Source organism: Ambystoma mexicanum, chromosome 2q (genome assembly GCF_040938575.1).
Source record: "Ambystoma mexicanum isolate Mex_15411 chromosome 2q, UKY_AmexF1_1, whole genome shotgun sequence".
In the NCBI taxonomy this organism is placed as follows: Eukaryota; Metazoa; Chordata; class Amphibia; order Caudata; family Ambystomatidae; genus Ambystoma; species Ambystoma mexicanum.
In genome coordinates this window covers 61,143,661-61,165,791 of record NC_090924.1, presented here as the reverse complement: position 1 = coordinate 61,165,791, position 22,131 = coordinate 61,143,661, and the positions used below count along the sequence as shown (strand labels likewise).

The window sequence follows — 22,131 nt, the reverse complement described above, 5'->3', positions numbered from 1 at the left end:
TGCACCTGGCTGCTCGTCCCTCATCTCTTGCGGTACCGGAATCCTACACCATCTTACATGCAGATTGACTAAAAAGGACAGGGGGAGGCGTATCTGAGATCTTCTCTAGAGCTCTTAATATCCACTCTTTAGAAGTCCATCCCATACCTGGGTGTGAAATTCTACATATTGAACTCCTGCTGGTAAACCCTAATTTGACGTATACCTTCTAATGCATGCATTGCCCTCCCAACCATGCGCCGGAGTTCAAAAACTCACTCAATGAAACTATTTGAACCTTTTTTTATCATTCTGGAGGGCCTTCAACTTGGGATTCATGGGCCCTAGTGACAGGGAGGCACTCGAATGCCTTTCTGTCCTTGAATAGTCAGTCTATCTCAGTAAATGCCCCACACATATAAAGGGTCATACTATTGACTTAATAGTTTTCAACGAGAATGTTTTTTGTAATATGTGTCCTCTGTGCTGCCCATGGTCTTACCATTTCACGATTTTCTTTGATTTATTATTGCCCACCAAATCCCAGAAGGCTTCTGCTAATGCAGCTAAAATCCTATGTTCCTCCGGGAGCATGCATATCGCCTCTCCTCTTTAATTTATACCCAAAACCGCTTTATGATCTTCTGCATGAGAGTAAAGTCCTGTTCCAAAACTATGCTGATGATAGTTGGCTGCTGGTTAGGTTATCTGGTGATATCGCATCACTCCAGTATTGAAAAGCCTTCATTGACTGCCTGTTGCCCAGAGAATAAAATTTAAATCCATGTCTATCCATAAATGTGTGTATGCGAATTCTCCTGAATATCTTTAAGCTCTTCTACGACCCTATAAACTTTCTCGCTCCCTCCATTCAAACATACAACAGCTGCTAACTGGGTGATACAAGCGTAGTTGCACTGACGGTAGACCCTTTTCGACCTTAGCCTGCTGTAACAAGTTACCACAGTGCCTGCGACTGGACTCAAACTGTGTCTCTTTCAAAAAACATTTGAGAACCTAACACTTTACATCATTTTCTAAATAAATGCATGCATCAATTTTTCTGCATTCGGTTGCACACATTGCAAATGATCTCTTATGATCGTCTGATTCTTCTTTATGTGGATATCTGCTCAGGTGCTTTTTTATTACTCTGGGGACCAGCTTCTTGTGAATAACATTAAGATATAGGTTCCTTTTTTCTGCTTTTTAAACTTTCTTTGGAAGCCTTAGCATATCTGCAGTCTCTCTTGGTTTTTACTTAACTGTTCTGGTAAGTGAGATGCTTTTTCAAACTCTGAACTGAACGCCACTTACTGGACAAGATTGGTCTCTCATACGGCAACCATTACATGGAGAATCGTTCACCCGTTTTACCTTTTGCGTAACATCATTACATCTCTAACGATACTAGGATGATCTAACTGACATTTTAGATCAAGGTCCGTCCTCTGTCCCTGTTTTGCCATTTCATCTTACCTTGCAGAAAAGGGTGGCAGCTGCTTGGCATTCACCGGAATCTCTTCCGGCTGTTAAGTCTTTGACCAAGAAATACTGCCCTTCTGTTAGCGACCCCAGCTGTTTATTTACTCGCCCCACTCCTGAGAGTTTGGCAGTTCAGGCGGCTACGGCCACCTTGACGCAAGCGGCATACCCTACCATCCCTCAGGATAGGGACGACAAGCGATTCGACGGTTGGGCCCGGAAGGTATTTTCTGCTGGGAGCATGGCCTTGAAATCGGCCAACTCCATGTGTGCCTTGGCAAGGTTTTCACGCACACTGTGGAATTGTTTCTTTGGCGGCTGAGCATATTCCTGAGGGGGGAAGAAAGGGATGGGTTCCTTGCTCTCATGCAGGACGGCAAGGATGCAATGTGTGAATGCCTTCAGTCGGGTTTGGATACGGCCGACAGTGTCAGCGGATCCATGGCTGTGAGCACCGTTATATGCAGATTTGCGTGGTTGCGGAAGTAGGGGTTTCCTCCAGATGTGCAGGCCCGTCTTCTGAACATGCCCTTTGATGGCGCACATTTGTTTGGCAGCAAGGCTGACAAGAGCCTTGAGAGGTTGCAGACCTCAAAAGCTGCGGCAAAATCTTTAAGCGCCGCAGTGCATCAACCTACGCCTTTTCGTCCTAGGGGACAGCAGTGGAGGGGAGGTTTTTTGTTTCTACTTTGGTAGAACCAGAGGGGCAGCCAGTCAAAGAGGCCAGCGAAAAAGTACCCGTGGTGGTCGGGGAAATCGTGGTGCCAAAGCCGCTCAGGCAGCTGCCTCTTTGCCTTCAGGCACAGCCACAGCCGCAGTCGCTTCCAAACAGTCATGAGGCCATGTCCCATGGTTCGCCGGTTGGTTGCAGACTGTCTCACCATCTTGAAGAGTGGCGTGCCATTACTTAAGATGTGTGGGTTCTGGATACCATAGCCCACGACTAATGCCTTCTCTTCCTTCAGTGGCCTCACGACAATCCACCGGGGAAACTCTTTGATGCTTCCAGATCCGCTCCTTGCGCAGGAAATCTTGTCCCTGCTGGAGAAAGGCGCTATAGAACTGGTGCCTGTAGAGGAACAAGGAATGGTATTCCCCTTAATTTTTTTATCCCATAGAAAGACGGGCGATTGAGACCCATCATGGACTTGCGTTGGTTGAACAAACTTCCCCGGAAGGACAAGTTCAAGATGGTCACTCTTTCTTAAGTCCTCCAGGCCCTTATACTTCAGGATTGGTTGGTGTCTCTGGACCTCAAGGATGCTTAGTTTCATGTGCCGATCCATCCCGCGCACAGAAACTACCTGAGGTTTGCGGCTGGCGACTCACACTTTCAGTTTCCGGTCCTGCCATTGAGATTGACCTCTGCCCCGAGGGTCTTCACCAAGTTAATGGTGGTGGTGGTGGCAGTGTTCCTCAGACGATGGGGGATTCACGTCTACCCCTACCTGGACGACTGGCTTATCCGGGCGTGCTCTCCCGAGCAAGCGTTATATCATCTCGGTCTTACCTGTCGCACTCTCCACAAGCTGGGCTTCTCCCTGAATTTCAAGAAGTCGCACCAGACGCCTTCCCAACAGCTCCAGTACATCAGTGCTGTGTTGGACAGGTCCTTGGGGAAGTGTTCGCCTCCCAAGGTATGGGCTCATCACATTGTACAGATGGTGGACAAGTTTCAACATGCCCTTAGGCTCCCGGCTTTCAAATTCTTAAAGTTGCTAGGCCTCATGGCATCCTACATTTTTCTGGTGCCAAAGGCCAGGCGGTGGATGAGATCCCTGCTGTGGGCCCTCAAGATGCAGTGGTCAGTTCTCTGGCAAGATGTCGGATCCCGTTCAGATTCCACTCTCGGTCTCCCGGGATCTTCTGTGGTGGGCCAACGAAGGGAACCTGATGAGGGGGGAACAGTTTTGGCCTCGTGGCCGGAGGCGACTGTAGTGATGGATGCTTCCCTCACAGAATAGGACGCTCATGCCAACGATTTGACAGGCCGCGGTCTTGGTCTTCGTCTGAGTCCAAGCTCCACATCAGTCTGTTAGAGCTGAGGGCCATCAGGCTAGCCCTGAAGGCTTTTCTGCGTCTGCACGGGGGAAGAGTGTCCTGATCATGACGGACAACAGAGTGGCCATGCATTACCTCAACAAAAAAGGGGGGGGGGGGAGTAGGGTCACTCCCGTTGTGCAGAGAGGCAATGCAGCTCTGGTTCTAGGCCATCAAGCAGGAAATTTCTATCTCTGCAGTTCATCTGACCAGAGGGAAAAATGCAGCGGCTGACGAGCATGGTCTCTCGCGAGTGAGAGTTGGCTCAGGAAGTCCTTCAGGAGATCTTCGCCCTTTAGGTTACCCGCGAAGTGGATCTCTTCGCCATCAGTGTGAACCGGAAGTGCAAGAGATTTTGCTGAAGGGAATTTCCTCCAAGAGGAACCTTAGGAGATGCGTTTTTGGTGGATTGGTCATTTCCACTGTTGTACACGTTTCCTCCAGTCCCTGCCATTCCTCAAGTGTTGCAGAGGTTCAGTTCCCACATGATCCTCATTGCTCCAGGAGAGCGTGGTACCCGGACCTTCTAGAAATGTCCATCTGACCTCCACGAGGGGGGGGGGAGAGGAGGAGGAGCTGCTTTCGGCCAGGCGGCCTGCATCAAAATCCCTGTACCATTGGCGTAGGTTCTGCGACTGGTGCAGAGATCACAATGTTGATCCTTTTCAGTGCTCCATTCCTATGGTTTTGTGTTTCTTACTTTCTTTGACCCAGAGGGGCTTTCAAGTGGGTACCAATAAAGGTTACCTGGCAGCGCTGTCTATATTTAAGGGCTTGTCTGAAGAATGTTCTTACTTAAAGATTCCTTTTGATTCCTCAGTTTCAGGACTAATGCATTCCTGCCGTCCCCTTTCCAGGTGCTGGTTTGGGATTTGAATTTGGTTTTGAAATTTCTCATTGGTGCTCCGTTTGTGCCTTTGCACTCTTGTCCTTTATGATTACTGTCCTTCAAGACTGTGTTCTTGGTTGCGGTTACTTCTGCTCGCACTGAGTGAATTGCAGGCACTTTCATCTAAGCCACCCTTTACTGTGTTTCACAAGGACAGGGTTGTACTGCGAGTACGTCCCCCTCTTTTCTACCTAAGGTAGTTTCTGAATGTCATTTGAGTCAAAAGGTTTGTCTTCCATCTTTCTACCCTCTTCCTGATCCTGGTAAGTAAGAGGAGCGATTCCATCGGTTGGATCCTAGGAGAGCTCTGAGCTTTTACATTTCTACGATGTCCAGGGTCAGAGTGGACGATCAACTCTTTGTGGGATATGCTGGACACTGATTGGGCCAGGTGGATTATCCTCACCATTACGGAGTGTTACCGATTGGCGGGTAAGGACCCTCCTGAAGGGTTGTGAGCTCATTCCACTAGGGGCGTGGTTACTTCCACCGCCCTCCAGCGGGGTGTGCCTATTAGGAATATTTGTGATGCCGCTAGATGGGCTTTAATACATACCTTTGTCAAACATTCCCTGGATACAATCCATGGTCAGGATATGGCCTTTGGGAAGGCCGTTCTTTATTCCGTAATCGAAATGGGTACTCTAAATTATTTTCCCTCCTCCATTTACTGGTACTGCTTTGGGAATCTGGTCCATAGGAGGACACAATCCATTTGAAGAAAAAGTTACTTACCAAACTGGTAATGTTCTTTCGACTGGATGTTCCTCCAACGTATTCCACGTTGCCCTCCAAGCCGGCCCCTCTTGGGCATTTCCTATGTGATTGCAGCTTCCGTTTCCGTCAGGCTAAGTGCAGTCAAGCAGGCATGACACTGGTGCCACATGTTCTGAGGGAAAAAAACTTAAACTGAGGCTACGGGCGCCGTGCGTCCTATTTTATAACATCTGGTGACTTCGCCCTCAATGGAGGCCTTTGAGGAACATTGACCCGACGCCATAGAAGCAGGACACCTTCTGCCGAAAAAGTTTCCGAAGTGCACAGCTGTGGACATTACATGTCAAAGATGTGGAATACTTTGGAGGAACATCCAGTCGAATGAGCATTACAATTTTGGTAAGTAACTTGTTCTTTTGACCTGGAGCAATACAAGTGAACACTTGAAGTACACTGTGACACGTAGCCAAAAAGAAAGATCTTTTCTAGATCTGTTGCTAAGAGCAAGAGAAGGGCATATTGACGTGACGCTGTTAGTAAAGATTTCCATTTCATGTGTATTTATCACTCCAGTTGTGTACCCGCCAACGTTTTGCTGCCATTTAACACCTTAGTCTGAGTTTGCCAGAGGAGCACAACCTTCAGCTGCACTCCCCTGGGCTTTTCGCTCAGTTTGAGGAAATGGACATGCCCTTAAAGACAGTCAGTAATGGGAGACTTTGTTTCCCTTAGTCCTCGTCAATGGATGTACTTCCTATGTGTACGATGAGTTTTGGGTGAATCCTGGTCTCTTCTGCTTCTACATCTGCATCAGCTGGAAGAACTCAGACGTGCGGGCGACCATGGCGTGGAACGATCCCACTTTGTCTGGCAGAGAAGCTCTCGTCGGTGGAGAGAGTATGCCGTCGTCGTCTTTGTCCGTAGTCGCAATGTCCGTCCTTTTATCCCTTGGGGGAGATTGTGGGCGACATGTGCTGCAGTTGATGAAGCGGTGTAAGGTGCCGTTTCCTCTTCTTCACCGGCGGCAGTCCCGGTGCCACTGCCGCCGGTGCCGGGGTTTCCGTCAGCATCCTGATCTGGATCTCCGACACCAGTGTGTGAAGAGTTGAAAGGATGTCCAGCGATATGTCCATGGGAGGTGTTGGAGGGGTAGGCTTGCTGGGCCCAGCGCCCACATCGTCGTCATCCCCCTCAGTGTTTCTGCCGTCGTCGTCGTAGGCATTTCAACAGTCGTCGTTGTTCCCCATGTCCTAAGGGACCGTGTGAACGGACAACAGGTCCTCCTCGTCCGAGGAAGAAATAACTGCGTCCTGGAGCACGGTTGAGGCTTCCACTCCCCCACCCCTTCTTTGCATCCTGAGGGGTCAGGCTTAGGGATGGCATCTTCTCCAGTGTTTTCTCCCTGGCTTGTCTGAGGCCTCCTGCCTCTGGAAGGGGGCGGGAGGTTGGCCACTCTGGGCACTGTCAGGATCCTCTGCACTGGGTTAGCTCCTTTTGCCTTCGAGACAGTGGCCGCCACCAGCTCAATTGTCGAGGATGACTTCGCCTGAACCCACCTGGGCCTTCAGGGGCAGGTCGGACCCCTTTTCCTGCGCCTAGGTCTTCTCCGGCTTCTCCCGCAGCTTCCCTGCGTTAGCAGATTTCCTCTTCGAGGAGGAGCTTGAGTGTTGACTGGCGATGGAGGCAGACGGTGAAGATGACTGCGCCCTGCACATTGCGGGACATGCTTGTACGCGACCTCGATGGAAACCGACTCACGGTGCTTGGCTTAGTCTTGGTGCCCCCACAGATGAAGCGCCCTCAAAGGACTTAGAAGTCTGCTCCTCGAACCGGCCGGTCCTGGGTGAGGCATGCCCCTGCTTGCCGCACGGGGTAGAGGCCTTCGTGTCGAGACATGCCACCAACCTACTCTGACGTTCCTTGACGGTGCGCTTGGAGAGAATCCAAGGCAGATTTCACAATCTGCTTCCCTATGGTGCAGATCGAGACAGAGGCACTGGGAGTGTTTGTCCTCCACAAACACGTTCCTCAATCTGCAGTTGGAGCAGAGCTTGAAGAGGGATCATCCCTCCTCTGACATGGCATGCAGTGTAGGCCCGATGGCCTTCTGGAATCTTAGATGAAATTCGACGATTCTTACCCTTGAGGTGCGTTGAAAGACTCTCACAAACGGATCCCTGCTTGCCAGGAAAAGGACGAAAGAGCACACAGGCTCTAGTTGACAAAAATAGGAACTTTTTTTATCAAAAAAAGCGCAAAAACAGAAAAGCTCTCGGAGCGGAACACGACTACTCCCAACACTTGAATGTGCAGTAAAAATCTGAAGGTGACTACCAGTGATGGGGCTTAGGGAGCAGGCAGTCATTTTATGAGGGCAGTATGACCCAGAGCTCAGTGATTGGTTTATAAGAGAAAGACAGTTTGTAAGTTAAAGTGAAACTGTTTTTTCTTTTAACAAGGATTCACAGCCTGACGGGGAATATTCATGAGCATGTGAATCCATGCCAGACCCCATGCTCGAACACAACAAAACCGACATGGCAACATGCTTGGGAAATGGCCGACACCAAGACAATTAGTGCCCAGAGTGACCCTGTTTCAGCTAACTATTCCACTCCATAGCCTCAATAAGGCCAGCAAAAATGTTATGAATCCAAAAGGCCCTGCGATTTGCCAGCATATCTGGGAGTGAAACCCCCCCCTATCACCAATGGTTACTTTTTCTATGACAAACCACTTGAAATCATTCTGTGTGTGGCCTCTACAAAACGGTTTATCAGCAGGGCCGAAAAGGTCACTGTGTGAATCAGTGAGCGCAGTGTTCGGTAATTCTGATAAGGATAGGTTTCTGGGTCTTTTCTACATAATGTAGTTAGCAAAGACCCGTGACAAAATAGATGAGGTTACATGATTTGCATTTATTATTACTTATTTTCCATGCTTTTTGATTATGAAAAAAATGTTTTCAGTAAATGTACAGACCGTTCAGCCCCCACAAGGATGGTGGGCCCTGCACAGGCGGCAACCCCAAATACGTTCCCATTTTTCCATGCATGCTATTGTCTTTTCGTAGGGCACATACGAAGGACTGACGTAAATGTACACCTCTCTTGAAGGTAAACATTGGTTTGGCTAAATTTGGTTAAACGATTTGCAAAACGTGCCAATTCTTGTCAATTATCTGACAAATGTTACTCAGTGGGCAAAATGTGGTCACGTATACCAATCTTTCCACCTCTGGCCTATGTGTATGGACCAATTGTTGATCACCGTCATAAAACTGTTCCCTTTCCATGCAGCATTTTAAGTGTTTCTTTGTGTAACCCCTTTTGCATAGATCCGTCATAATCAGGGCTTGTTTATAAAAAAGAGATGTGCAATTACGTCAAGCCCTTAGAAACTCCAGCGCTTTGATGACTTTGGTGTTTTGGTGCTTAATAAATGTAAAAATAAACAAATAAATGGCACATTTTTACGCAGGCTTGTAGGGTGTTGATTTTACCCATGCAAAATAGTGTTCTGGACTGTAGATTTTAGAAACAGCTGTTAAGATGGATTTCTGAACTCTGACCTGGTGGGCAGAGGTTCAGAAGGCCAGCCTAGTTTCTTGGAAAAGGGTAACCTTCTGGACAAGCCAGACCAATCAAGGTAGCATTGGCGGCAGTCAAGACTAGGTGTCAGGAGGGGTGAGGGTGACTGAAAGCCCTCAATGAGCACACAGAGTAAAGGACACATACCAAACAGTCCTAGTCAGGTGTATGTATGTATATATATATTTCTGAGGCTTGTGGAATCTGCTTAGATCACATGCTGTGCATAGGCCGACATCTAGTGGAAGCTGCGGAGTATTACAGTTTGTTTTTCGAAACTCGAAAATGGGCGTCGACACAGGCGTGCCAGTAATACTATCCCTAGTGTGACGTCCACTGTACCCAAGATCCCTCACGCGTCTAGGATCCTCAGATTGTTTTTTTCCGCCATACTGGTCGGAAGCATCTTGCGGAGTTCCCTGGCCTTAGCCATACTTTTGCTAATTATTGAAGTAAAATTATTTATTGACATCCTTCCCCACCCCAACGTCGACCCTCGACACTCGACGACGGCTGGAGAAGACATCGACCGTCGGCTGCTGCACGACGGATCTGGGCCTCGGAAGGCCGCTGGCCTCGGCCCGGGCCTAGTAGGCCGCTGGCCTCGGCCCTGCAAGTAGGGAGAGTGGGGGGGTGGTACATACTCTTCACTCTTGGTATAAAGGTACACCTTATATATTTCCTACACTTACCAGCCCGCTGCCTCAAGGTGCGTATGGAGGGTACCCCTTTCCAATTCTGCCTCAAGTGCAACCGCAAATACCCTTGGGTCGACAGGCACGCCACGTGCAATCTCTGCTTGCCGAGGGACCACCCCGAAGCGAACTGCAGAGCGTGTAGTAGGTTTAAGCCTAAGACACTTAAGGACCGTTCGACAAAGCGTTGGGCCCACCACGCCAGGCAGGCGGCCATGGCAGCGGAGGGCGCCTTCAGCGATGGCAGCGACGCCGTACTTTCGGACGGCGAGGGCATTACGGCGTCGAAAGACTGCCGAGCGCAGGTCCCCGACCTCGGAAGGTTGTCCGGCAGGGCGGCTATTGGGAAGACCCCCGGCGACGCAAGCGCTACACACCCTACACACACTAAGCACACTAAGTCCAACCGAACCTCGACGACGTCGACTTCTCGGAAAGAGGCACAGATAGAACGGTCCGACTCGGTGTCCTCTGGGCGCTCTCGATCGAGATCGCCGCATGACGCAAGGCAATCATCCACTCTTGCCAAGAGTGCCTCGCTCCCTAGATTAACGGAAGTTCGATCGTCGGAAGACGAAGACGACTTCCACCCCCAGGCCGCGCTCCAGGAGACCGAGGCCGCAGTTAACACCAGCGAGGCCCCACGCTCAAAACAAGGTACCTCTCCCGACCCTCGACGCCAGGCGTCGAAAGTCTCTGGGGCCTCCAAGGGGCAGGGAAAACATTTTTCCACGCACGGGGAGGGGGGGAAACAGCGGAAAGCACAGCCTTCCACTCCTGTAAGACCATCCTTCCACCCTAAGCAGACAGACAAACATAAATCTACTGGGACATCAACATCCAGCAAGTCTACCCTTGATAAGTCCTCTAAGTTGCCTACTAAAGCCATACCCTGTTCCAAAGAATGGTCCAGTGAAGACATAGACAGGGTCATGTCAAGGATGTCTTCCTTAGCTGATTTTTATGACAAGAACCCAGAACATTTCCTTTCGTATGACCCTCAAGGGGCCACACCCTCAGGCTCCTCTGATCCTATCTCCCTAAGTAAAAAGGCCCGGTTCGAAAGACCTGAACCCTTCGAGGTGCAGCCTTACTCTACTCCACACCCCAGATACCAAGGACAGCCTTTCCCTGAAGGGGACCAGGAGTTTACAATTATGGAGGAACAAACCGGGACTGAATACTATGCGGATGATGAGGACCTGGAGGAGGTAGAAGACGAGCAGGAAATTTACAGAGTAGATTCCCCGGTAGAAAGCGAAGCCCCAGTTACCGACTCGCCAGTTGATAACCAGCCCCTCCTTAATGAAGTTCTCGCTCGCGCGGCAGAACATTTTCACATCGACACCCACGGTGTACAGGAGGAAAGGGACTTCGCAGAAGAGTTGGTGGGAGAAAGGAGGCCGGTCGCTCAAACCATCCCTATCCTTAAATCCATCCAACGTAGAATAGATCCATCCCTGGTGAATCCAAACCTCACCAGAGCCGTCAACCCCAGAGTCGAAAAACTTTTTCGGGCAGCCCAGTCTGACCCTCTTTATATAAGAGGACAGCTTAAACCAGACTCCCTAGTGGTTACCAACACTCGGAAGAGGGCTGGGACACCCTTATCGTCATCAGAAGCTCTTCCCGACAAGGAGAGCAAAAGACTATACGGGTTTGGCAGGAAGGTAGCCTCAACGTCCGCCTACCAAGCAAGGATTGCAAACTCCACCACCCTGTTGGCAAGTTACAACTGCCATCAATGGGAAGAGGTCGCGGCGCTCATAGCCTCTGCTCCTGAACCGTTAAAGGGCCAGTTGGCTCGGATCTCGGCAGAAGGGAGAGCCGTGTCTGGTTGCATATTAAAAGCAACTTTCGACGCCGCGGACAACGCAGGAAGATTGATAGCAGAAGGTACTGTTATCAAGAGACATGCGTGGTTACGGCAGTCGGGGTTCAAAACAGAAACACAGGCTTCATTAATAGACAAGCCGGTGGAACCCGATCTATTGTTTGGGAAAGCGGTCGAAGACGCACTTAAGAATGCCAAGGACGAGTACGAGACTCTCAAATCCCTTGGCCAGCTTACCAACAAACCCCCTAACCAGAGGGGGAACAGTAATTTTCGTCGCCCACGCGGCCAAAATTCACAAAGAGGCAACTATGCCCAAGGACAGGGTACACAATGGAACAACAACCAGCAGTCTACCCAGAGTTACGGCAGGGGTAACAAAAGAGGTCGTGGAAGAGGCAGAGGCAGCCCCAACAAGGGAGGTGGCACGCCTCCACCAAAGCAGTGACGCTCAGTTCAGGGTCCCTTCTCACGCAACCCCAGTAGGGGGACGCATTTCCAACTTCACCCAGGCTTGGGAAGGGATCACCTCAGACAGATGGGTGCTGTCAACAGTGTCCACAGTATATTGTATAGAATTACTGCAGCGTCCCCGGAACCACCCTCCACGACAAAGAGTACACTCCTTAGAACATCAGAAGATCCTTCTCGAGGAGATCGCCATTCTGCTAGAAAAGGACGCGATAGAACTCGTCCCAGGACACCAGGTAAACAAGGGTATCTATTCAACTTACTTCCTTGTGCCAAAGAAAGATTTAACAATGCGCCCAGTATTGGACTTACGGCCTGCCAACAAGTATGTCAAGCCCCAAAAATTCCGTATGACCACGCTACAAGAGGTAATCCCCCTCCTAAAAAAGGGGGATTACATGGCAACCTTGGATATGAAGATGCTTATTTTCATATTTCCATGCTCCCAGCACACAGAAAATACTTGCGCTTCAAGGTGGACAGTCGCCACTACCAATTCAAGGTACTACCCTTCGGGATAGCTTCAGCACCAAGGGTGTTCACCAAGGTACTGGCGGTGGCAGCCGCTCACCTACGCAGGGAGGCAATCCCAGTGTACCCTTATCTGGACGACTGGCTTATAACGGGGGAAACCCCAGGAATTTGCAGGTCAAACATTCAAAGGACTATCGACCTCCTCCACGAATTAGGCTTCTCTATCAACGAGAAGAAGTCAAGTCTGGTGCCAAGCACCTCAAAACAGTTCCTAGGAGCAATCCTAGATTCTCAGAAAGGGTTGACCTTCCCTTCGGAAGAGAGAATTCGGAATATACTACTGCAAATTCCACATTATCATTCAGGTCAACAAATAACGGTACGCAAAGCAATGCGGTTACTGGGCATGATGGCGTCATGCATTTACCTGGTCCCCCACGCGCGTCTGCGCATGCGTCCCATGCAGGAATGGTTGGCGAAACAGTGGTCTCAGGCAAGTGGTCAGTGGGACGATCTAGTGGTCGTTTCGCCAACACTCGTACAGAGCTTACACTGGTGGACAAGAGAGAATCTCGCAAGGGGAAAACCCTTTTACGATCCCGAAGTACAGGCAGTGGTGACTACAGATGCATGCCTGACTGGGTGGGGAGCTCACCATCTCCACCACACAGCTCAGGGTCTCTGGTCTCACTCAGTAGCCAAGAACCACATCAACCTGCTAGAGCTTCTGGCAGTATTCCGAGCGCTTCGGGCGTTCGAGCCCCATCTGCTAAACTTGTCGGTGCAGATCCGGACGGACAGCACGACAGCCATGTTCTATTTGAACAAACAAGGAGGGACTCGTTCGCCAAATCTGTCCAAGCTTGCCCAGAAAATCTGGATATGGGCACTCAGACGGAACATCTTCCTGTCATCACAACATGTTCCAGGGGAGCTCAATTCCCTAGCGGATGCCCTAAGCAGAGACTCCCTCCCAGAGGAACACGAATGGGTCCTTCACAGAGATATCGTAGAAGATCTCTTCTCTCAGTGGGGTTTCCCCACTATAGACCTATTCGCCACAAGCGAAAACAAACAATGCCCAGGATTTGCATCCAGGTTCCCCCAGCCAGACTCCCAAGGGAACGCCCTGTGGATGAACTGGTCAGGGATGTTTGCGTACGCTTTTCCACCAACTCCTCATCAGGAAGGTGGTGTACAAGATGAACAAGGAATCGATGACGCTCATCCTAGTTGCTCCCATGTGGGCGAGACAACCATGGTTTCCACACCTACGCAGGATGGCGGTGTGCGAGCCCATCCAACTCCCAGCCTGGTACAACCTACTGTCCCAGCAACAAGGTCAAACAGTGCACCAGGAACCCAACTCAATGAACCTGGCAGCATGGCTCCTGAGGTCATAGAGTTTGGCCATCTCAATTTACCACAGAGGTGTATGGACATCCTAAAAGAATCCAGAAAACCAAACACAAGGCACTGTTATTTTGACAAGTGGAAGAGATTCGTTATTTGGTGCCAGAATAAACAAATCAACCCTGTTGATTGCACTCCTTCCAACGTTGTGACATACATGCTCCACCTGCTGGATGCAGGATTGGTTTTTAACTCTCTGAAAGTACACCTGGCAGCCCTCTCGGCTTACACCACATCCCATAACAAGGTGTTGTGGTGGAAAGTACCAGTAGTTAAAGCCTTCATGGAAGGAGTAAAGAGACTTCACCCTCCTATTTCGAACCCACCGCCAGGATGGGGCCTTAATGTGGTGCTAGCTAAGCTCATGGGCCCCCCTTTCGAACCCATGCATAAAAGTAGTCTCAAACACCTGACTTATAAAACGGCCTTCTTAGTAGCCATTACCTCTATAAGAACGGTCAGTGAAATTCAGGCTCTGTCAGTGCAGGATCCTTTCTTTACTATCCACAAAGACAAACTGGTTTTACGCACACACCCTAGGTTCTCACCTAAATTTATATCAAAGTTCCATGTAAACCAGTCCATCGAGCTTCCGGCTTTCTTCCAGAACCCGCAAAGCTCGGCTGATAGATGTGCGTAGGGCGGTCCTCTACTATGTAAATAAAACCAGACCGCTAAGGAAAACAGATCAACTGTTTGTGTCTGCAAGGCAGAGAGGGAGATCGCGTCTCTAAAGGCGCTATCTCGAAGTGGATTATCAACTGTATACAGCTGTGTTACTCTCTTTCTGAAAAAACTCTGCCTTTTACGCCAAGGGCCCACTCTACTAGAGGCATTGGGGCCACTCTGGCTTTCATTGCAAATGTTCCCATCGACACCATTTGCAAAGCAGCTACTTGGAGCTCTATTCACACTTTTACTCAGCATTACTGCATTGACACTCATTCCAAGACAGATACACAAGTGGGACAAGCGGTTCTAAGACACCTGTTTGCTCATGACCCTTCTCACATCCCACCTCCTTCTTCTGGTACTGCTCGCTAATCTATGCACAGCATGTGATCTAAGCAGATTCCACAAGCCTCAGAAGGGATACATTACTCACCGTAATCGTATTTCTGATGCTTGTATATGCTTAGATTCACATGCGACCCACCCTTCCTCCCCTCCGAGAGAAGGCGCATGATTGCTTGTAGTCTTACCTTTCTGTCTATCTTCTTGGATTATCTGTACTCTCGCTACTCCTCATGCTTCCTCATGTCAGAAAAAATACAATCTGAGGATCCTAGACGCGTGAGGGATCTTGGGTACAGTGGACGTCACACTAGGGATAGTATTACTGGCACGCCTGTGTCGACGCCCATTTTCGAGTTTCGAAAAACAAACTGTAATACTCCGCAGCCTCCACTAGATGTCGGCCTATGCACAGCATGTGAATCTAAGCAGATACAAGCATCAGAAATACGATTACGGTGAGTAATGTATCCTATATATATATATTTCTGAGGCTTGTGGAATCTGCTTAGATCACATGCTGTGCATAGGCCGACATCTAGTGGAAGCTGCGGAGTATTACAGTTTGTTTTTCGAAAGTCGAAAATGGGCGTCGACACAGGCGTGCCAGTAATACTATCCCTAGTGTGACGTCCACTGTACCCAAGATCCCTCACGCGTCTAGGATCCTCAGATTGTTTTTTTCCGCCATACTGGTCGGAAGCATCTTGCGGAGTTCCCTGGCCTTAGCCATACTTTTGCTGTTATTATAATTATAATTCTTATTCATTCCCTTCCCCACCCCAACGTCGACCCTCGACGACGGCTGGAGAAGTCATCGACCGTCGACTGCTGCACGACGGATCTGGGCCTCGGAAGGCCGCTGGCCTCGGCCCGGGCCTAGTAGGCCGCTGGCCTCGGCCCTTACAAGTAGGGAGAGTGGGGGGTGGTACATACTCTTCACTCTTGATATATAGTTACATTTTATATATTCCTACACTTAGCAGCCCGCTGCCTTAAGGTGCGTATGGAGGGTACCCCTTTTCAATTCTGCCCCAAGTGCAATCGCAAATACCCTTGGGTCGACAGGCACGCCACGTGCAATCTCTGCTTGCCGAGGGATCACCCCGAAGCGAACTGCAGAGCGTGTAGTAGGTTTAAACCTAAGACACTTAAGGACCGTTCGACAAAGCGTTGGGCCCACCACGCCAGGCAGGAGGCCATGGCAGCGGAGGGCGCCTTCAGCGATGGCAGCGACGCCGTACTTTCGGACGGCGAGGGCATTATGGCGTCGAAAGACAGCCGGCGAGCGCAGGTCCCCGACCTCGGAAGGTCGTCCGGCAGGGCGGCTATGGGGAAGACCCCCGGCGACGCAAGCGCTTCACACCTAACACACACTAAACACACTAAGACCAACCGGACCTCGACGACGTCGACTTCCCGGAAAGAGGCACAAAAAGAACGGTCCGACTCGGTGTCCTCTGGGCGCTCTCGATCGAGATCACCTCACGACGCAAGGCAATCATCCACTCTTGCCAAGAGTGCCTCGCTACACACATTAACGGAAGTTCGATCGTCGGGAGACGAAGACGACTTCCACCCCCAGGCCGCGCTCCAAGATACCGAGACCGCGGTTAACACCAGTGAGGCCCCACGCCCGAAGCACACAGATACCTCTCCAGACCCTCGGCGCCAGGCGTCGAAAGTCTCTGGGGCCTCCAAGGGACAGGGAAAACATTTTTCCACGCACGGGGAGGGGGGGAAACAGCGGAAAGCACAGCCTTCCACTCCTGTAAAGCCATCCTCTCACCCTAGGCAGAGAAGCAAACACAAGTCTACCCTTGAAAAGTCCCATAAATCATCACCTACTAAAGTAATACCCTGTTCCAGGGAATGGTCCAGTGAAGACATAGACAGGGTTATGTCTAGGATGTCTTCCTTGGCTGATTTTTATGATAAGAACCCAGAACATTTTCTTTCATATAACCCTCAAGGGGCCACACCCTCAGGCTCCTCCGATCCTATCCCGCTAAGTAAAAAGCCCCGGTTCGAAAGACCTGAACCCTTCGAGGTGCAGCCTTACTCCACTCCATATTCTACTCCACTCCCCAGTTACCAGGGACAAGTTTTCCCTGAAGAGGACCAGGAGTTTGAAATTATGGAAGAACAAACCGGGACAGATTACTATGCAGATGATGAGGACCTGGAGGAGGGAGAAGATGAGCAGGAAATTTACAGAGTAGATTCCCCAGTACAAAGCGAAGCCCCAGTTACCGACTCTCCAGTTGATAACCAGCCCCTCCTTAACGAGGTTCTCGCTCGAGCAGCGGAACATTTCCACATCGACACCCACGGTGTACAGGAGGAAAGGGACTTCGCGGAGGAGTTTGTAGGAGAGAGGAGACCGGTCGCTCAGACCATCCCTATCCTCAAATCCATCCAACGAAGAATAGATCCTTCCCTGGTGAATCCTAACCTCACCAGAGCTGTCAACCCCAGAATTGAAAAGATTTTCCGGGCAGCCCAGTCTGACCCTCTGTATATAAGGGGACATCTTAAACCAGATTCCCTAGTGGTTACCAACACTAGAAAAAGGGCTGGCACGCCCTTATCTTCATCAGAAGCTCCTCCCGACAAGGAGAGCAAAAAACTTTACGGGTTTGGCAGGAAGGGTAGCCTCAACGTCCGCCTACCAAGCAAGGATTGCAAATTCCACCACCCTGTTGGCTAGTTACAACTGCCATCAATGGGAAGAAGTCGCGGCGCTCATTGCCTCTGCTCCAGAACCGTTAAAGGGCCAGCTGGCTCGGATCTCGGCAGAGGTGAGAGCCGTGTCTGGTTGCATTTTAAAAGCAACTTTCGACGCCGCTGACAACGCAGGGAGATTGATAGCAGAAGGTACTGTTATCAAGAGACGTGCGTGGTTACGGCAGTCGGGATTCAAGACAGAAACCCAGGCTTCTTTAATAGACAAGCCAGTGGAACCCGACCTATTGTTTGGGAAAGCAGTCGAAGACGCACTTAAAAATGCCAAAGATGAATATGAGACTCTCAAATCCCTTGGCCAGCTTACCAACAAACCCCCTAACCAGAGGGGGAACAGTAATTTTCGTCGCCCACGCGGCCAAAATTCACAAAGAGGCAACTATGCCCAGGGACAGGGTACACAATGGAATAACAACCAGCAGTCTACCCAGAGTTACGGCAGGGGTAACAAGAGAGGTCGTGGAAGAGGCAGAGGCAGCCCCAACAAGGGAGGTGGCACGCCTCCACCAAAGCAGTGACGCTCAGTTCAGGGTCCCTTGTCACGCAACCCCAGTAGGGGGACGCATTTCCACCTTCACCCAGGCTTGGGAAGGGATCACCTCAGACAGATGGGTGCTGTCAACAGTATCCGCAGGATATTGTATAGAACTACTGCAGCGTCCCCGGAACCATCCTCCACGACAAAGAGTGCACTCCCTAGAGCATCAAAGGATCCTTCTCGAGGAGATCGCCATTCTGCTAGAAAAGGACGCGATAGAACTCGTCCCAGGAAACCAGGTAAACAAGGGTATCTATTCAACTTACTTCCTTGTGCCAAAGAAAGATTTGACAATGCGCCCAGTATTGGACTTACGGCCTGCCAACAAGTATGTCAAGCCCCAAAAATTCCGTATGACCACGCTACAAGAGGTAATCCCCCTCCTAAAAAAGGGGGATTACATGGCAACCTTGGATATGAAAGATGCTTATTTTCATATTTCCATGCTCCCAGCGCACAGAAAGTACTTGCGCTTCAAGGTGGACAGTCGCCACTACCAATTCAAGGTACTGCCCTTCGGGATAGCTTCAGCACCAAGGGTATTCACCAAGGTACTGGCGGTGGCAGCTGCACACCTACGCAGGGAGGCAATCCCGGTGTACCCTTATCTGGACGACTGGCTCATAACGGGGGAAACCCCAGGAATTTGCAGGTCAAACATTCAGAGGACTATCGACCTCCTCCACGAATTAGGCTTCTCTATCAACGAGAAAAAGTCAAGTCTGGTGCCAAGCACCTCAAAACAGTTTCTAGGAGCTATCCTAGATACTCAGAAAGGATTGACCTTCCCTTCGGAAGAGAGAATTCGGAATATACTTCTGCAAATTCCGCATTATCAGTCAGGTCAACAGATAACAGTACGCAAAGCTATGCGGTTACTGGGCATGATGGCGTCATGCATTTACCTGGTCCCCCACGCGCGTCTGCGCATGCGTCCCATGCAGGAATGGTTGGCGAAACAGTGGTCTCAGGCAAGTGGTCAGTGGGACGATCTAGTGGTCGTTTCGCCAACACTCGTACAGAGCCTACACTGGTGGACAAGAGAGAATCTCGCAAAGGGGAAACCCTTTTACGATCCCGAAGTGCAAGCCGTGGTGACTACAGATGCATGCCTGACTGGGTGGGGAGCTCACTATCTCCACCACACAGCTCAGGGTCTCTGGTCTCACTCAGTAGCCAAGAACCACATCAATCTGCTAGAGCTTCTGGCAGTATTCCGAGCGCTAAAGGCGTTCGAGCCCCATCTGCTAAACTTGTCAGTGCAGATCCGGACGGACAGCACGACGGCCATGTTCTATCTGAACAAGCAAGGGGGGCTCGTTCGCCAAATCTGTCCAAGCTTGCCCAGAAAATATGGATATGGGCACTCAGACGGAACATCTTCCTGTCATCGCAACATGTTCCAGGGGAGCTCAATTCCCTAGCGGATGCTCTAAGCAGAGACTCCCTCCCAGAAGAACACGAATGGGTCCTTCACAGAGACGTAGTAGAAGATCTCTTCTCTCAGTGGGGTTTCCCCACTATAGACCTATTCGCCACAAGCGAAAACAAACAATGCCCAGGATTTGCATCCAGGTTCCCCCAGCCGGACTCCCAAGGGAATGCCCTGTGGATGAACTGGTCAGGGATGTTTGCGTACGCTTTTCCACCAACTCCTCTCATCAGGAAGGTGGTGTACAAGATGAACAAGGAATCGATGACCCTCATCCTAGTTGCTCCCATGTGGGCGAGACAACCATGGTTTCCACACCTACGCAGGATGGCGGTGTGCGAGCCCATCAGACTCCCAGCCTGGTACAACCTACTGTCCCAGCAACAGGGTCAAACAGTGCATCAGGAACCCAACTCTATGAACCTAGCAGCATGGCTCCTGAAGTCATAGAGTTTGGACATCTCAAATTACCACAGAGGTGTATGGACATTCTAAAGGAGTCCAGGAAACCAAATACAAGGCACTGTTACTTTGATAAGTGGAAAAGATTCGTTATCTGGTGCCAGAATAAACAAATCAACCCGGTTGATTGCATTCCTTCCAACGTTGTGACATACATGCTCCACCTGCTGGATGCAGGGTTGGTTTTTAACTCGCTGAAAGTACACCTGGCAGCCCTCTCGGCTTACACCACATCCCATAACAAGGTCTCGTGGTGGAAAGTACCAGTGGTTAAAGCCTTCATGGAAGGAGTAAAGAGACTTCACCCTCCTATTTCGAACCCACCGCCAGGATGGGACCTCAACGTGGTGCTAGCTAAGCTCATGGGACCCCCATTCGAACCCATGCATAAAAGTAGTCTCAAACACCTGACTTATAAAACGGCCTTCTTAGTAGCCATTACCTCCATAAGAAGGGTCAGTGAAATTCAGGCTCTGTCAGTGCAGGATCCTTTCTTTACTATCCACAAGGACAAACTGGTTTTACGCACACACCCTAGGTTCTCACCTAAATTCATATCCAAGTTCCATGTAAACCAGTCCATCGAGCTTCCGGCTTTCTTCCAAAACCCGCAAAGCTCGGCTGAGGTGAAACTACACACCCTAGATGTGCGTAGGGCGGTCCTATACTATGTAAATAAAACCAGACCGCTAAGGAAAACAGATCAACTGTTTGTCTCCGTAGCTACAGGCAGAGAGGGGGATCGCGTCTCTAAGGGCGCTATCTCGAAGTGGATTATCAACTGTATACAGCTGTGTTACTCTCTTTCTGAAAAGACTCTGCCTTTTACGCCAAGGGCCCACTCTACTAGAGGCATTGGTGCCACTCTGGCTTTCATTGCAAATGTTCCCCTCGACACCATTTGCAAAGCAGCTACTTGGAGCTCTATTCACACTTTTACTCAGCATTACTGCATTGACACTCATTCCAAGACAGATACACAAGTGGGACAAGCGGTTCTAAGACACCTGTTTGCTCATGACCCTTCTCACATCCCACCTCCTTCTTCTGGTACTGCTCGCTAATCTATGCACAGCATGTTATCTAAGCAGATTCCACAAGCCTCAGAAGGGATACATTACTCACCGTAATCGTATTTCTGATGCTTGTATCTGCTTAGATTCACATGCGACCCACCCTTCCTCCCCTCCGAGAGAAGGCGCATGATTACTTGTAGTCTTACCTTTCTGTCTATCTGCTTGGATTATCTGTACTCACGCTACTCCTCATGCTTCCTCATGTCAGAAAAAATACAATCTGAGGATCCTAGACGCGTGAGGGATCTTGGGTACAGTGGACGTCACACTAGGGATAGTATTACTGGCACGCCTGTGTCGACGCCCATTTTCGACTTTCGAAAAACAAACTGTAATACTCCGCAGCTTCCACTAGATGTCGGCCTATGCACAGCATGTGAATCTAAGCAGATACAAGCATCAGAAATACGATTACGGTGAGTAATGTATCCCATATATATATATATATATATATATATATATATATATATATATATATATATATATATATATATATATATATTACAAATACATTTATTCAAGGCCTTTGAGTTTCAACACAATAGTTATTAACAGTAACACTTTTAAACCAACACAATCCTACTAAAATACAGATACACAAAACCAAGTTCCCTAAAGGGTTGATGCACGAAATGGGTCCACAACCTAGGAAACGGAAGGAAACAGGTAGTGCAAAGAGTCATTAGGCAGTTCTGCAGTAATCACAATCCTAACTGAAAGGCACTCCAGTCCCCAAGAAGAGGGGAGCCTATTGCTCAAAATCCTATGAATACAGCAATTTAATTTGACTGTATGAACCATTTGTCCATTTATGTACCCACTTTTAAAAATGTAAATTATTTTTAACAATACTTGCATAAGTTATGGTCTGATTTCGTTCTGTTTTCTTTTTTTTTTAATCCATGAATGTAATGATCAGTTTTAAGCTCATGTGACGCTTGTCATTGTGTCTTTGTTTTGTAACTTCTTAATAAATTGTTTACAAGTGTGTTTTTGTTACACCACCGGTTGACGTCTTCCTTGTTCGGTCCATTGGGGTATCTCCTGCCACACGCACTTGGGTTGATAATTTACTGATGAACAGTGATGGGTGTATTATGAAGTGTTATAAAGTAACTTCACATACTGGATAGGTCCAGGTGAAATTGTGTTTTATAGATGGTTGCCTCTGCTCTATCGGTGAAGAAGGCTGCTCTGGTGTTTTCTTCAAAGTAGGAAATGGCCATATGTTATCCACTGTTCCCAGAATACCACCACTACAGGGTTGTCTTGGAAAG

The 22,131-nt window shown here is 49.4% G+C and overlaps 1 protein-coding gene across 3 annotated transcripts in view; it reads left to right on the top strand.

Annotated features, from left to right (window-relative positions):
- CREBBP (CREB binding protein) overlaps positions 1-22,131 on the top strand; it is a 2,841,012-nt gene that overhangs the window by 912,309 nt on the left and 1,906,572 nt on the right. The window lies entirely within an intron of this gene.